The sequence below is a fragment of the Raphanus sativus genome, unplaced genomic scaffold (assembly GCF_000801105.2).
Source record: "Raphanus sativus cultivar WK10039 unplaced genomic scaffold, ASM80110v3 Scaffold0770, whole genome shotgun sequence".
Taxonomy (NCBI): domain Eukaryota; kingdom Viridiplantae; phylum Streptophyta; class Magnoliopsida; order Brassicales; family Brassicaceae; genus Raphanus; species Raphanus sativus.
Genome location: NW_026616086.1, coordinates 1 through 16,928, shown reverse-complemented (window position 1 = coordinate 16,928; position 16,928 = coordinate 1). Strand labels below are relative to the sequence as shown.

At 38.5% G+C, this 16,928-nt stretch overlaps 1 pseudogene; it reads right to left on the bottom strand.

The window, feature by feature from the left end:
• Window positions 1–4,621: 4,621 nt before the first annotated feature.
• Window positions 4,622–7,595, bottom strand: LOC108815414 (OVARIAN TUMOR DOMAIN-containing deubiquitinating enzyme 6-like; annotated as a pseudogene).
• Between the last annotated feature and the right edge of the window lie 9,333 nt (window positions 7,596–16,928).

Sequence of the window (16,928 nt, the reverse complement as noted above, 5' to 3'; positions counted from 1 at the left end):
ATTGTAGTTATAGTTGATGCTGGACTAAACAACGAACCGACGTAAAATATTAAGGGTAGACGGGATTGCACGTATGTTGATTTAGAAATGATATGGTCTAAATACACCATAACAATATTTTATTGAGTGAGTTACCTTAGAGCATCCTTAAAGGGAGATTTTTAATGGATGTGCTTAGAGTAAAAATATTAGTAAAATAATATATTTAGTTTAGTCGTTAGTGGAATCGTGAGAGAGAAGAAGAAGAACAAAAATAAGCACAGATCTTGTTCAAGCACTTTCAAACTGATCTTAACCTATTTTTTCATTTTATCCTATTATTTAAAACCCAAGCACATGCAAAATGATCATCCATTGAGGATGGCCTTATCAGACACATTTTTCTTTTTTTTTGTCATGATAAGACATTTGTTGCTCGAAGCATGTTATCCTCTTATTCCTTGTATGTTTGTACACAATTATCCTTTTTCCTTGTTAAACAAAACTCAAACCTACTTAGTTTTTTTTTTTAAATAATGTTTTTTTTTGTAGGAATCATCTCTCTCTTTCTTTATGTGATTATTTTCAAAATTAAAGTATAGAAATAAATAATTTTGAAATAATAAGCTATAACTTTTTTATCTTCTACATTTTAAGATCTATTTTCATATATATATATATATATATATATATATATATATATATATTAATAATTATATAAAAATGTATGTATATAAAATGTGGACGAAAAAAATCTGAACATGGAAAAATATGTAAACAAAAAGACGTGGACATGGATGGTTGGAAGTGAAAAAAAATTAAATAAAAATCTCTAACACAAAAGTTGTTTTCTGTTCGTAGTTGGGGTTCTTGGGGAAGCTTAGAAAAAATAACATTTTTTTTTGTGAATGAATCTTGTTTAAAAAGATTAGAGATTATAATTCTGCCTAACAAAATCTTTTAATGGTTTCTTTCCTAATCATTATGACCAGATGGGTGGACATGGATACAAAAAATATGAACGGAGAAAATATTGACTTGTACATAGTTCACGTTTTAATTTTTTTTCATGTCTTTGTAGGAAAGTCAGATGTCTTTGTAGCGGTTAGTTTCTTTTTTATTATTTTAAGTTCTTATTATTATCATCCTATCAAATGTTTTATTTGGTTTTCTTTAAAATATAATATATATAAAGCAAATATAATTTCGCAATAGATTGTAACTTTTTTTCTTCTATATTTTAAGATCCATTTTCATATATATATTTTATATATTTTAAAAAGATTATATAAAATGTGTGGACATGAAAAATGTAGATAGAAAAATGTGTTCATGTACATGGGAAAGGGAAAATGGATATGAGATTTGAAATCAACAATGGGGAGAGAAACTACTTTTTGTGTGTTTGCCAATAAAAGAAAAAAATATTTAAAATAATTGAACTAGGATTAGTTCTCTCTAATTAGTAGTGTGGTTAGATGAGTTAGTTTGAGGGCATGAAAGACAATAACTATGGATAAAGTGTCTGACCAGCATGAAGTGTTTTATGATGTAAATCATAAGACATAAAGTGTCCTAGAAGGTAAAAAAATCTATTTATTTCAAAACATAAATCGTTTACCTATATACTGAAAAGTAATGATTCAGAAAAACAACTTCTCGTTACAAAAGTTTACTTAACCAGATCTGATTTAAGTTTAACTTAACTATTATTAACCTAAGCCCGAGTCACCGTCTCAACACTGTCGACCACTAATCTGCACCTCGTGACCCTTTTGGTTTTTTTTACCCTTTAGTTATTGTAGATAGGCCGTATCGTTTAAGTGAGAAAGCTATTTGTTGTAGAAAAAATCTCCAACACCACAAATTGGAAAGATATTAATTCTGTACAACATAGATGAGTCAATTCATTTATCATCATTTCTTTTTTAGGTTGGAAACTCCTCTAATTTAACATATTATTAGAATCCAAGCCATATAATCCAATATGATCCATATCAATTTAGCCCAAAATTAGTTCATCGATTCATGCTTGAACATTGTGAGATTAACGGTCAAACATCCATCATTCTGAAAAGGTCTCCAACATTGGAAGTTGGAATTGATCTTAAATAATATGTATGATAAATAGATCAATAATCTTATCACCAATTAGTTTTAAGTTTGAAACTCATATAACTTAACACCATTAACGTGAATCTAAGCCATGATAGTTAATTGGTATCTTCTATATTTCTTGTGTTGCAAGTAACCTAAGTAATATGAATGTTAATTGTTTTTTTTTTAACACAAAGCAATCATGTAACTTAGGTTAATTCTTGTTGGACGAGGCAGATCATTCGTATCCAAGCATTCTCGATCCATCTCACATTAGCTAAGATGAGAGTTACTCTCTTAATTACTCATATGCGGCCTATTACTTTGACTATACGTGCCTAGTTAATTCTAATATGTCAAGTCTTTTTGAATTAGGTATGGTTGGAGTTTGTGTGTTTAGGATTTTAGGTCCTTTGCCTACACTGGAAATAGGAAGTTAGAAGGTTCAACATTGTTTACTTCATTTAATGTAATAAAGCAATTGAATAACGAGAGGAATATATGATATCCGGAAATAAAAATGTGTTTATGTATGCTAGCTTGAGGTTGTGTTGATTGTACAACCAACTTACTCGATCTGTTGATTTGTAGCCTAAGAGGTTGATAAAGTGTATCTGGAGCAATGTTTGTGGACACTAGTCCCATACGCGAATCTTATGTAGACCTCTATTGGAAAGAGGTGTATGAGCACTAATCTCGTAACTAGGAACTTCGTTTGTTTGTTTTTATGATGTTTTATGTGTCGTGTTTGTTTCATGTTAAATTTATATTATATATTTTTAGTGTTATGCCTGAGTTCATGGAATTCATTTTTAACATCTATATCTCACACAATGATTTCCATTTTACTCACCCCTCTTTCTTTCTTATTTGAGATGAGAATGATAAGTAGATATAATGTGATGGATTGGTGCTACTAGGTGGGTTTTCATTTAGATATATTTTGGTTTGAGAGTAATTCTTGAGAAGCTTAAGTCCTCCTCCAGCTCATGAATATGAGTTTCAATAAGCCAAAGTAATGTGATGGATTGGTGCTACTAGGTGGGTTTTCATTTAGATATATTTTGGTTTGAGAGTAATTCTTGAGAAGCTTAAGTCCTCCTCCAGCTCATGAATATGAGTTTCAATAAGCCAAAGTAGAAAAGTCATGAAGCAATCAGAAAGAACCAACTAAGATTACATGATGAAAGTGATGGCGGATCACAATATTAACAAATAAGCATGTCCTTTATTAGCAAACCTGAGTTTTTTCTTTGGGGGCGATGCAATCAGAATCTGGGAAGAACAACTAAAATCAAGTTAGATCAACAATAACAACCATTAGAGAGAACGCCAAAGCAAAAGTAAAATTATGTGAGTAACCAACGAATTAAAAACCTAATAATCCCAGTAAGCGATGGGTCTCCGAACAACCTCTTGAGAAAACGGCAAAGATGCAGATTGTCGAATGTTAAGTAGGACTACAAAATCGAGGTTAGCCATGACGGAAGAGGGGAGTACAAAAGTAAGAACTGCAAAATACTTTGGTTTGGGTAGTGAGGGTAAATTTATATCAAGTGGTTGATGGAATCATGAGACGTCTGGATTTGGAGGATGAAGAATCAACGGGAGGTGGATCGAAACAATAAATGATTGAGTAAACAACATTATTGATTGATGAAGTAAGGGTAGATGTAACGGCGATTACAGAGGAAAGGATCTCAGTGGAGACGAAGTGGAAGAAACAGCCTTCGACGACGTTCCGGCATAATATTTAGTTTGGGCCATAGCGAAATTTGGAACCCACACGGAAAGCTCATTTTCAGTCTATTTTAACCCATTAAAGATGACATAGGCAGATTAAATCTCTTGATTGGTTAATTTTTTCATCTAACGTAATAGTTCTCTCCATTGAGGATTAAGGGCTTTTAGTACTGTAAGATAACTTCAAACTTATTCTTAAAGCAATTTCATTGTATTTTGCTGATTTTAATACTCTATTTCTTATAAGTGATCTTATAATTGATCGATATCTTTCTAATAAACGCATATCAACTAACTTATCTTCGAATTCATTTTTTTTATTTTAGTACGACCAAATTCAGTTTCAATACATTGTAAAAACTAGACTGCTTGTATCAATCACCTTTCCACTTACCGTAATCATAAGGTGGCACGGGACTTGCGCTGGTAAAACGGTTACTGACCTGAGCTATCGTCGTTTAGTTTGCAAGGTAGTTAGTGGACAAAAAAAATAAGTTATCAAGGTAATTTATTTTGGTACAACACGCCGTGAGCTTTAGACCAAAAAGAAAAGTTGACAAGGTAATTTATTTTGGTACATTTGAAGGTAATTCATATCCCATCACAATTCTTGAGTGATCAAATCCATCACATTTGAAGGCTGTGTTTCATCTCATTCGTCATTTGAAAACAGTCCTGGTCAAGCATCTTACTAACTAGTTCTCTTATCCGAAAGTACTTTGCAATTTTGATTTTCGTAAAAAGAAATTCCTATTTTGCTTGTCTAGTTCTAACTCAAATACAAGTGTTTTCTTTCTCTTATTCGATTTGCAGATTATTATACGCATACGCAATGTCATGATGCAGAAGTTTATTCAATATTTTGACAAGGGTTATATAACCGTCCAAACGTTGATAGGTATACGAATTGATGTTTTATATTACTACATAATAGGGACAACTCATGTTGCTATATTGCGTGGCTTTGCCTTTGCGTCGGTTGTTGCTACTACAGCTCGTCTCCAGTAAATAGCAGACGATAGAGTCAACGTCATCCCCAAAAATGCTATAAGCTTCCATGGTCTGCGTATAACTAAACCCCATCGACAAAACCATCTCCACGCTGCTGCTCAGCACTGTCTTCTCTTTGACTGCCTCCTTTGGCTTCAAATCAAAGCCCGAAGTTCCTGTATCAAGAATTTTTATTGTTCCAATATGCTTCTTCTCCGTGTATTATAGGGGAGAGGATTCAAAAGAAAAATACTCACTAGCTCCAGAAGAGGACGTCTCAGCACTAGAGGTTGATGATTCGTGGCTTAGACCATTCCATAAGATACTCAGTACGAGAAGCTTCCATTACCGACCGTTCAATCTCCTTTTCCGTAAGCTCAAAATCAGAGTAATATCTCCCTTCTGCTAAGAGCGCTTGGAACAAAGACAAAATAATACATATAAGCAGTCCCACACTCAGACCGACTAGTGAGTTATAGAGGACATAAAGGTACTTGCATTATCGATCTGATGTTCTTGCTGAGCCTTGATAGCAGCTTTCACCTGCTCCCCGTCCACGTGTCTCTGGATTCAAAACAGGAAAAACGATGAGAAAACACACAAAAGATTGCTACCTTTTTAGTCTAAGTTTTACTCTTTCGCACCAGTTGAACAAAGAAGAGAAGAACAAACGTATTTATAGCTACAATTACCCCACTAAGGTTACTAATTCCAAGACCTGCACCAACTGTCAACCGATGTGGATCCACCAAAGAATTGTAACTTGCCTTATGTGGTGGTAACTTGCCTTATGTGAGGTGTATCAGTGTTGTAGCTCCCTTGAAATATGTTGATAGGCTCTATAATGAAAGAAAAAGAACATTATTTTCTAGAACTTTCTTTTTCACCTAGAACTTGTATAAATGTCTATTATGATAATAAAGCTGCACCTGTACTATATGAGTAAATGTGGATAGGCCTATTATACATTTCTGCTAAATCTTGGATCTTCACGTTGTTTCCGAAGACCTATCACCATTGTGTCAAAGAGGGCGTCAAACAAAGAATTGACACAAAGAGTTAACGAAGACAAGAAATGGATAAGAGCAAGAAAGAACCTTATCTCTTCTTTTCCGATTCAAGTAAAATGTAAAGCCTTCAGTTATGAACTGGAAAAGTGATCCCTCTCGTGTTCCTATACCATATCGTGAAACCATTAAGTACTACAAATTGTTACCATCAAAATGAAAAACACTACTTCTATACTCGGTCCAAATCACAGTACACGCAGAACAAAATGATAGATTAAAGTACAGTTTCAAAAGGACTATCGTTAACGCATACACACGGACACGCAGTTGTAACTTCTTTGTTTCATTCCACTTGAACTAAGATTGATGCTGTCTTGGACCCCAACACATAGACATTCAAAAGGAAAGATGCTTTAACGGTAACCTTTCCAAAGGTGGAAGGATGACCAGACACTAAGAAACACATTGGATACAGAACACGGTAAGTAGCCTATCTATAAGTAGCAAGCGTGCTTAATTTATTGTTGGTTCAACTTATATTTCCCCATTTACGACAGAAAATCTGTTTGTCAATCTAATGCAATGTGCTGGTTTAATATCTCATGGAAACCAGCATAAGAAGAAAATCACCATGTAATCCATGCACAATTGTATCCATATCATGCTGCTGTTACATTCTTACTTAGTTTCATTCCGCTTTACCTAAAGACTAATGATTTCTATACCTAAAGTGCTTCAACTGTTATTCATTTAGAAACGAAGAATGAAATCAATATTCAATGAAACACAGTGAGTATATAAGGTACTACCTAGCTTCATTTATTGTTGGTTTAATATACCTAATGCAAGCTAAAATCTTGAGAAACCCACCTAGCTCGAGAAACGAAGAAAAATTACCATGTAATCCATGCACATTTGTCTAGTCAAGTCGTATGACTCTGAGTCCCCATATACTTGATCTGCAACAGCCCGAAAGAGACAATTTCCATCTTCCAACATACGTCTGATTTCAAAGCCTTTTGATTGTCTAATCTCGGTTTCAAACTGATGTTCTCTTTCCTGTGAGATAGGAATAAAATATATTTATAGAAAACAAAGCCATAAACAACAGGTTAAAGAATCTGACCAAGCCAGAGCCAGAATGAGAGGGAACAAAGGATGGCATATGCTCATCGGAACTGTTATAGCCCTCGTTCTCACTGTGTGATATTGGAGAAGAAGGATGCAATCCAATTGGCGAACTCCTAGTGGAAACAAGAGAGCGACGCAGCACCTCTTCTGGTTGCTCTAATTCGTACATCACCAAAACTTTTCAATACTGAACTCCTATAACCAGGATTAACATTCTAGGAAGGCTTTGGTGGCGGAACAGGTAAGGGTGGTAAATCACTGTCATCGCCACCACTAACTGGAGAGCCTTCACTTTCACTTTCCCTTTCAACAACAACATTTTCCGAAACTGATATACAAGCTATAAACATGATGACGACTACGCAAAACACACAAGAAAAAAAATATATATGAAAACAATCAAAAGAAAGGCGTGAATCGAAATCCTAGAGTTGCGCAATCAGTGTAGGCAACTCACCGGAGATTTCAGCAGCTCAGAATAGCGACCGAGATCCGACGGAGAGATTCCGAAGAAATGTAGCGGAAATTAAAGGTTAGGGTTTCGTGAGAAGAAGACGTTCTCAAAGAGAATGATTCTTTTTCACAGACGGAAGTAAGGAAGCTTTTTTCTTTTTAAAAACCGTCTCGGGGGTAGTGACGGCCGTGGTGCTGACGTGGACTCAGCGAGGCAAGTTCTCTAGTGCGTTGACACGTGTTAACATAAAACTTCTTTTTCTTTTGGCATCAAAAGGTTTATTCTATTACTTAAACTTGAGGTGGTCTGGGTAACCAGACCGGAATAGAATAACCAAAGTAGCAAAGCAATCTATGAAAGGTACGAGCAATCCTAGCTAATGAATCAGCTATCACATTTTCATTTCTTGGCACATAGCATATTTTGAAGTCTGAGTAGTCCATCTTGATTGTTTGAATCATCTCGAATTCAGTAGAGAAACTTGGCCATGCTTGCGGCTTTGTCAGCATTGCAATCAGGTCTTTGCAATCTGTGCCAAATCTCTGACAATCTGAGTGTTGCAACATTGTTTCCATCGCCCAATTCAAAGCTTCCAGTTCCGAGTGTAGAGCTGACTCCTTTCTCTTCAATTTCCTAATCCCCATTAGCTGGATCATCCCCCTGCTGTCCTTCTATACCCATCTAAGTCCACTAAACTGATCTGTAGAGGTACATGAACCATCTATCATGCATATATTGCCCAAACTTAAGACTTGAGGTTCCTGAGTAACTTGAGGCACATTCATATTCTCTCTAGCATTATGCCAAGCTTGGCATTCACTCTTTGCGTGCCTAACTAGTTCTCCTGGATCCCTGTTTATCTCCCTGAATAACTTATCATTACGTACTTTCCATATGTACCAGATAATCCATAGATATGGGTCCCTATCCACATTACGTGTGCGAGATAATCCCCTGTAAGTAGTATATGCAAAATTACCGCATGAACTCTTAAAATGAAGTTCTTAGCAACAAAAAATCATTATTTTAGTATAATATAAATAAATAATTAAAATTTAATTAAAATTAAATAGCTAAACTAATTAGAAGTTGCTAAGTGTAGGAAAAATACAAGATTTAGTTAAGAGATGTAAGAGACATCTCTTAAATAATAGATATATCTTAGTTTTTTCATACTTTTAATTATTATTATTTTAATATTTTAATAGTTAGATATTAGATAAGAACTTTTTATTAATTTTGTTCTAATATCAGAGCTCCGCCATTCGTTCTTTCCAAAAAAAAAAATATTTTTTCATTTGATTTTGATTGATAAAACTGGGTAGAATACATGAGTAAGTTATAAAAACCGGCAGAACACAATAAAATCATCAGTCCATTCGCGAGTTGGACACGAAGCCATCAAGAAAAAGTCCGAGAGTAGAAGACCAAACCAATCGATCAAGTAATTTTTGGCGCACTCAAGGAACATGCGCCTAAAGATGTAGGCTGTGCCAATCACCGATCGTAGATATAACCTATACAAGTAATAGTACAATGATGATCGCCAGATCAACTCTCTGACACAATAACAACTACGAAGCAGGAAAGACAGGTCGAGGAGAGTATATATAAGAGAGCATTCAATGAAGAAGAGGAGAGGGCGGAATACCGAAAGAAACTAGAGAGAGAATAGAGAGAAATAGTTTTTGGCAACGAGTTAGTCTTTACGACGATGAGTTCTTTTTTGTATCTCCTTTCGGATATTTTCTTATACTTCATTAAACGAAATCTTTGGCCCCTTGAATCTCGTTTAGCATCTGATCACTGTATTCTAAACCCTATTACCGGATTTACGATTCAACAATTGGCGCCCACCGTGGGGCTGGAAAGTTTCTAATGCACGAAGTAAGAGCTATAAACTGAAAGAATGTCCACCTCATCCAGCAGCCCGCCTCCGACAAAGGCAAAAAAACAGCAACCCTCGAATGCCGCGGCAGATAGCACGGTAGAAACCGGAAGGAGCAGCCAAATAAACCCCGGAAATACTCGCCCACCGACTAATGTCGCCATTGACGTCATGCTTTCCAACGCCAGAAACACCTCCACCACGATGCCGTCTACGGCACAAACGAATCACCTCGGAGAACCCACAATAACTTCGACTCATCCAGCACGGGCGACTGAATGCCCAACATAATCTCAAAATCCCCACATATCTGGAAAGGACCTGCCAAGCGCCGACCTATCGTCCGTACTACAATCCCTAGTGGAAAAAGTAGACGAACTCACCGGCACCAGAACGAGGACCAACGATCATAACCTCGACGCCAATTCAACCCAGAGGCAAGAAGATGATTTGACCGGCCCACGGAACACCGGACGCATACCCACCAAGATGGCAGCCAAAATCCAAAGAAAACTCTTTGGGGACTCTGAAACGCCAACGCAAAGACAGAAGATGCTCCCATCTGGTTAAGACCGACGCCATTCGAAAGAAGAAGATCGAGATAAAATTATCAGAGAATTACAGGTAACCCTAAAGAACATAAACTCCCGCGTGCATCAAGATACTAGTGTTGCACCAGAGATAGATCGCGTATTGGAAGAAACCCAAAACTCCCCATTCACAGCAAGAATATACAACAAGCCCATACATCATGCCGGGAAGATAAGATTCCCTACATATGACGGAAGCTCGGACCCCCGTCAGTACATGATCGCATTCACTATTTCAATGGGACGAGCCCATTCTACTCTCGATGAGAGAGACGCCCGATATTGTCAATTGTTCGTAGGAAACCAAAGTGGACAGGCACTCAGTTGGTTTTCACGGCTCGATTCAGGATCGATCGACAGCTACCAGAAACTATCAACGTCCTTCTTAAAACACTAATCGATGTATATCAAAGACGGAGTGTCACAAGCGGACCTTTACACCTTATCTCAAGAACGAACGGAATCCCTCAGGAGCTTCATCGGAAGATTCAAAGCGATAGTGTCTCGCGTCAAGGTATACGATAAGATCGTCATTACGGCCTTGATAAACGCCTTATGGTACAAATCAAAACTGCGCGAAGATCTTAAACTAAACAAGACGCACACGCTTGAGGACACATTACATCGAACCAACCTGTTTGTGGAACTAGAAAAGGACAAAGAGACCATGGCCAAGAAATACACGACCACCAAAGAAGCCGTAACCAAAGAAAAGTGAAAAGAAGAATGCCGGGAATCTCTTCATCAATCGGAAGGTGAACGGAAAAGAGAAGAGGACCGAAAGGCGCAAAACTTCCACATCAGCGACACATAAAAATCGTCAAGGCAAGCTTGGAACAAATGGTCCCATGAAGGTACATCGAATTGCATAAAAGGAACGGACACTCAACCATGGAATGCAGGGACCTACAAGACCACCTATTCGGAAATATCAAAGAGGCGAGATCAAACCACCGGATGGCGAAGGAGTCCGAACCGACACCAAACGTGGAAGGGACAATCGTCGCAGGACACCGCCAAGAAGAGAATCAACTCGTACGAGCAACGAAGCAACAAAACCCGAACAGAGATAAAATTGAAAAGGGTAAGACCAGAAGAACAGCAAGGCGACATCCTACCTCCCCCCACCTCGGCGGCGAATCAGCATCATCATGAGAAGATCTCCCCATGCGTCAAGGATAAATGCAGCCTACGACAACACAGAGAAAGACGACCCCACAAATAATCCGGTAAAACACGCCCCGTCGCTTTCAATAACCTAAAAACTGAAGGACTGGATGCACCACATAATGACCCACTGGTCATCACTCCAACAGTCGTCGACTGCAAAGTGTCCATGATCTTAATCGACACCTGAAGCTCCGTCGACGTAATTTTCAAAGATACGCTGAGAAAGATGGATATAGACGAAAACAACATCAAGCTGGAAACGAGTCCTTTAATTAGCTTTGCCGGAGACACCACTATGTCAGAAGGCACTGTCAAGCTCCTAGTGTATGTAGGGAACACCCGCATGATAGTGAAATTCATGATAATTGACAGACCAACCATTCACAACGCGATCTTGGGAACCCCTTAGATCCATTCTATGAAAGTGATGCTTTCAACTTACCACCAATGCATTAAGATCCCGCTACCAGGTGGAGTGTACACAATCAGAGGAAGCCAAAGCGCGTCGAGAGCATGTTTTGTAGAAAAGCGAAAGATTTCGGAGGCGAAAGGACAACCAAACGACAACGACAAAGTGATGAAGGCAAAACTATGACGATGAAAGCATCTCGAAAGGAGCAGAAAATCAGACATATAGCCACTGAAGAGGCGAGAGGAGCACTCACCCGAGCGAAATAACGCAATCCTCAAAAGACAACGAAGAGAACCTTGAAGGAGACTCCCAGTCACTGAACAAAACAAATTTGAGCCACAAATAGAAATTGCGCAAGAGCCAAAGTCGCAGGCAGATATCGACGTGAGCACCTAAACCCCCGCAGAAGAACGTATCCGAGCTCGCGGAATAAGTGTGGCTTACGAATGACGCTTAGACCCCGATATTCAAAAAAATAGTCTCGATGAAATACGTATGGCTTGATCCCCCGGGGTACGTATGCAGCCCACGAAAAGGGTGCAGCCACAATAACAACTAAACAATAAACACTCTCGGTGAAGGGCCTAAAAATCCCGATCCGACAGTCAAGCCAATGCCAGACTCACCCGGTTCGGCGGTCGGATAGGTACTAAGCCGAACCCACTCGCACACTTATCTCGATCCTACCTTACAAAGGGTAGGCGGTCCGAGTCCCGCTCTCCATCTAAAGAAGAAACACTCTTGGTGAAGGGCCTAAAAACCTCAATCCAACAGTGAAGCCGAGGCCAGACTCACACGGGTCGGCAGTCAGATAGGTGCTAAACCGAGCACGCTTGCACACTTATCCTGATCCTACTTTACAGGGGGCAAGCCTCGCAGAGTCCCACTCTCCGCCTAAAGAAGAAACACTCTCGGTGAAGGGCCTAAAAACCTCGATCTGACAGTGAAGTCGAGGCAAAATTCGCACATGTCAGCGGTTGGATAGGTTCTAAGCCGAGCCCGCTCGCACACTTATTTCGATCATACCTTACAGGTGGTAAGCCGGGCCGAGCCCCGCTCTCCTCTTAAGGAAGAAACACTCTCGGTGAAGGGCCTAAAATCCCCGATCCGATAGTGAATCCGAAGCCAGACTCGCACGGGTCGGCGGTCGGATAGGTGCTAATCCGATCCCACTCGCACAGTTATCTCAATCCTACCTTACAGAGGGTAAGCCGGGCCAAGTCCCGCTCTCTGCCTAAAGAAGAAACATTCTCAGTGAAGGGCCTAAAACCCCTGATCCGATAGTGAAGCCGAGGCTAGACTCGCACGGATCGGCGGTCGGATAGGTACTAAGCTGAGCCTACTCGCACACTTATCTCGATCCTATCTTACAGGGGGTAAGTCGGACCGAGTCTCGCTCTCCGCCTAGAAAAAAAAAACAGAAAAGCCGAGGCCGAACTCGCACTGGTCAGTGATCAGATAGGCCGTAAGCCGAGCAATGCTTGCATGCTTATCTTGATCCTACCTTACAAGGGATAAGCCGGGCCGAGTCCCCCTCTCCGAACAACTGAACCACCATATATCGTATTTCTAACTCATATCAAAGTATTTTTTTTCTCACAAGAAACAAGGAAACGCGACAATCCATTCACATTGAAGATATAAATATCCCAAGTGATCACAGACGCAACCACCAAGATACAATACCAAAAGACACAAAGAGTCGAGATGCGATCAAAGCAAATATAAGAAATTCTAAAGCTTAAAGTTTTAGATATAAATCTAAAAGTTCAAAAGACCACCAACGGTCTGATTAAAAGGAGAACAGCAAAAAGAAAATTTGAAAGTAATCACTCTGCTATCTGGCCGTTAACATCCAAGGAGAAAGACGAAATATCACTTAGGCTCAGCTCATTCACATCTACAGAATCCAAAACGGCCGACTGCACCAACATATTGCGCTCGTTCTCGGCCAACTTTTCCGCAGGAATGAGAATTCCCTCAGATATGTACTCCTTATGACAACTAATGACCCGATTGGAAAAATACACCCTCACCTTCTCAATGAAGTCATCAAACCGTGTAGACATGATAGATTCAATGTGCCGCTTCTCCAGATCCACTAGCTCTTGGCGGGACTCCGTCAGACGAGATATCTCGGCTTCCAGAGAAGACCTTTTGAGATAATAGAGCCTCCTCGAGATGACTGTGGGAAACGAAATTTGCACCGTCGATTTCCGTATAATAAAAAAAGCCAGGAAAACCTAATTTTCCTTGAGGTCTCGGATTCTCTACGAGAGCCAACAAAAAGTAACCAAATAGTTGCGGTTTTTGTCGTAAAGTTCCAACGGTAATTCTAATCGAGACGAAATAAGAGACAATTTGATCGAAACCCAAAAGTGAAAGTTCCGGAGACGAAAATGCATGGCATAGGACTGGATAAGGTTAGTCCAACTCGCCATTGGGAGAGAAGGACTTGATGCACCCAACTCGCCCAATGGCAAGTTGGATTTGGTTGATCCATTTGCGAGTACACCCTCACAATTATCTAGTACATTTGCGATTCAGAATACACCATCATAATTTCCTAGCGATTTTTTTAAGGATTTGCGATGGATTCAGTTAGACTGTCTTTCATAATTCTCTAGCAATTTTGCAAAAAAAACCTACTATTTTTAAAAAAAATGCAATACAATTGTATATTTAAATTTAAAATAAATAATTTATAATTATAACTATAATTAAATTAAAGCTAAAACTCAGTACAAATGGTCATGGACACGATATTGGACAATGGTGTTCCATTATGACTACCACCAGATTTCAATAATAATTTTGATGTTACAGCGTCTCTACGAAATCAACTCAAGGAGAAAAATCGGTCAATTCCTATATAATATAATAATACAGTTTAATTACCATATAATACAATAAAACGTTATTTAATCAACATGTGATAAACAATTTATCTTCAGTATTATTTGATTAGTAGAAACTGTGTAAATGTATGTTAAAACCATATTTTGAAAGTTCGTGTATTGAATTTAAATTTTGTATTACTTGATGTATGTTTTTGCACAGATGAAGTGTTAATGTATTGATCGCGGCCGTAGGCCCCTATTGATGTAAGAATTGGCCGATTTTCTGTTACTGGTTAACGACAACTCAATGTTTAACTAACGAAAATTAGATCAATGTATGTTAAAACCAAATTTTGGAAGTTCGTGTATGAAAATTAAATTTTGTACTAGTTGATGTATGTTTTCTCACATGTAACATGTTTATGTACTGATCCGGACCGCTGGCTTTTGTTGATGTAGGAATTGGACAATTTCCTATTACTGGACTATTCACTTATTATGTTTTCTATGAAGATTGTCTTCTCTTCACAATTATGTGTAAATGGGGCACATTATTCCGCCACTGCGACCAATTTTAAAAGAAATAATCCATTGGATTAATTCTACTGTGGTGTTTGTCATCTTTGGAAACAATTATGGAAGAGTAAACAAATCAGAATTATCAATGAATTGTTATGCGAATTTCTGAAACGAAAGATGTTACCACCTTATCTACTAATGGTAAGCATAATCAAAATATTAATGCAAAGTCCTGTTAGAAAGGTCTGGATAAAAAAAACATATGTATACTAACGAGAATTCATACTTAACTTAACTGTGCAAGAGTATGGACTCACCAAATATGCTCTCTACTACGTCATTGTTGCGATTTCATCACATTACACCATTTCAAACATCGACGGTTCTTAACAGAATTGGTTCTATACGACCCTCTCACCCGAATTGCTATCTTATAAGGAGGTCCACAAAACTTCTCGCTCTCAAAACCCACTTGTTGGATTCTACAATGTTGTTTGTGACTTCTTTACATTTTTTCGATTACGAGCATTAGGAGTACAAGTGAAGTTTTTCTATGGGTCATTTTTTTAAATAACTATTATTTCAACTTAAAACTTGGGGAACAAGTACAAAAACACCTATAAAAGGTGCCCACAACCGGGATTTATTTTTTAAGACTCCCTTACATGTATAGACTTGAACAAACTATTCCCAACAAAACTTCCCAAAAATTAGACCAAAAACCTGCTGCTAAAATCTATTAAACCAGGTCCCAAGTAGAGTTGTGAGCTCTAGACAGAGGATCCAACCTTGTCTGCACTGATTGTTTAATCTCAAGAATCACAGCCTGAGTTGTTCAAAATTTCTGATTATGAATCCGAGTGTTTCTCTTTTTCCAAATATTATAAACGGCTGCTTGATACACAAGCTTAATAATCAACTTCACAAACTCATCAGAAGAAGGATTACTCAACCATCTAAGACCATCTTCAAAAAAAGTAGGAGGGTTGATGCTGAGTCTAGAGCAGAAGAAACACCACACCTCCGAGCTGAAGGAACAATAAAAAAAAGAGATGTTGTCTTGTGTCATCCCAAGTTATAAAGGCGTGCTTCGGTATCCTCCCTTGAAACCAAACTTGACGGTGCCAAAAAACTGTCTCCCCTCGCGGATGTAAGGCCTCCCAGGTATCTGCAGTAGAGAAAGAACTCGAAGCCACTCTATTACCGGGCTTCCGAAGGTATATATCCTCCGCTTCAGATGAACAAATAGGAGCTGAATCAGGTAGACTGTCTCGAATTAAGGTAATAAGTCTATTCCTGCTGCGGCTCCTACTTAAGCACCAGTCACCCTCTCGCAAAGCATCTGCTACCATCGCATCGTATGAAGTCCAGTGACTCCTGGTCCTCTAGGTCCCGTGAGGTCAATCAAGGGGCCTGCGACGACCAGTTATCGTGCCAGAAACTAGCAGTGATCCTACTTCGAACCTCGCAAACTATCATAGGATGCGCTAAATGTCTCAAGTTATACAAGCTCTTCCAAATCCAGCTATCAGACCTCTGTGGCTGGAGCTCCCAAAATTTTCTTTCTCCAATCAAATTCCTCCTAACCCAAGAAACCCATAGAGAACCACCTGCCGCAAAAATCAACCAAATTAATTTCAACCCTAGGAACTTGATTCCATTCCTCCAACCATCTGAGCCCCAAACCGCCCCTTTCCTTGGGAGTACAAACTGAAATCCAAGAGACTTTAACTCTTTTAGCTACCGCAAGGGCTCTTCTCCAGAGAAACGCATTACACATTTTCTTAAACAGCTTACAATATTTTTTTGGAATGATAAAGATTGAATCCAAAAAAAAAATTGTGGAGTAAATTACTGCTTGTATGAGTTGAACCCGTCCTCTGAAGAAAAGATGCGAATTGTCCAAGAATCAAACATGAAGAGTATTTTTATCCAGAAGCGGCAGAAAATCACTCTTCTTCAGTTTTTTTTTATGACAAAGGAAACTCCCAGATATCTAATGGGTAAGGCACATTGCTTGATTCCCAATCTCGTTGCCATCTCCTGACATCTTAATGAGCAACCACCATCAATCAACAACTTTGTCTTGTCTTTTATTAATCCTT